Consider the following 663-nt stretch of genomic DNA (forward strand, 5'->3'; position numbering starts at 1 on the left):
CAAGGTTGGGGGGAAAAAAGCGAAACATACAGGAAACAAGAAATGGAAAATTATTTGTTGACAATAAGATATATGTTGATGTGCTTGATTGAGCCAATATACAGTGTACTCTGGATGGAAAATCTCATTTTGTATGCTGTAATGATGTACAATGAATGAATGTAAATAAATAAATTTAAATTAAAAAAAAGAAAATTAAATTTTATAATGATTAATTTTATAGCAATAGATAACTAGAAGAGACATGCAAAAGCCAAAGAAGGGAAGTTGTAGAGAGGAACTAATTCACTACTTGTTGCAAAAGTCCTGACAGAAACCAAAGGTTGCCTTACAAAAGACAACCCAGCTGGTATACCAGTGCAAACAGTGTATATGCTTCCTCCAATGGTGTTCCACGTCATGGATGTCAAGAGCTATGTGCAGCCCCTAACTGAATCAAATGTGGCAAAAAATAAATAAACAGAACATACCACCAGTTCTCCAGGTCACCTTTGAAAGGACTATTTTCCAGCCCTCATCCAACATCAACTAACAATATATATTGATGAGTATTGCACTGGTTAATCGAAGAAGACATCATGGAGAAAGAGTAAAAAAGTTTAACCCATTTCTAAACAACCAGAAAGAATCAGAAACTAATATCCCAAAAGGGAACTTAGGGAA

Source organism: Tupaia chinensis, unplaced genomic scaffold (genome assembly GCF_000334495.1).
Source record: "Tupaia chinensis unplaced genomic scaffold, TupChi_1.0 Scaffold000330_1, whole genome shotgun sequence".
Classification (NCBI taxonomy): Eukaryota; Metazoa; Chordata; class Mammalia; order Scandentia; family Tupaiidae; genus Tupaia; species Tupaia belangeri.